Below are 555 nucleotides of genomic sequence, written 5' to 3' on the forward strand. Positions count from 1 at the left end.
CGGGAGAGGGAAGGGCTGCGAGGATCAGAGCTGAGCTTTGGGAATTTGCGGCAGGGGGGGGATGGGGGCAAACCCGGGGGCAGGGGGAGTTGAAATACAAACTCGGCCTTTCCTCCTTCCACTGGATTTATTTGATCCCGGTCTGGTAACTTTGCGCTTCTGGTCTCACGGCTTTAGCTCCAGGGCAGTATTTGCAAAGAATGGGAGAACCAGCTTGCAGTGTGGTCACCGAGGCGCGAGAAACTCCCTTTCCCGCTGCCAAATCTAACCCAGGGCATCTTGTCCGGTCCCCAGCCTTGCAAATGCCGCCAGTTCCTGTGGGAAGCTGCAGCGAGCTCTAAGAGAAAGCACAGTTTAGGGCGCAGATCCACGATCATCTCCAGCAGAGTCTGTCAGAAGACACCTTTGCTGAACCCGCAGTCAACATGGCGGGTTGCAGGACCAGATTTTCTCCTCTCGCCTCCATCAGGGGAACAGGCAGCCATACTCTGGGCTGCATTAAAAGAAGCGTGGCCAGCAGGGCGAGGGAGGGGCTTCTGCCCCTCTACTCTGTTC

The 555-nt window shown here is 57.1% G+C and overlaps 1 protein-coding gene across 1 annotated transcript in view; it reads right to left on the reverse strand.

The window, feature by feature from the left end:
* Positions 1–555, reverse strand: part of MATN3 (matrilin 3) — a 17,914-nt gene that overhangs the window by 16,469 nt on the left and 890 nt on the right. The window lies entirely within an intron of this gene.

The sequence above is a fragment of the Egretta garzetta genome, unplaced genomic scaffold, assembly GCF_000687185.1.
Source record: "Egretta garzetta isolate BGI_Z169 unplaced genomic scaffold, ASM68718v1 scaffold847, whole genome shotgun sequence".
NCBI lineage: Eukaryota > Metazoa > Chordata > Aves > Pelecaniformes > Ardeidae > Egretta > Egretta garzetta.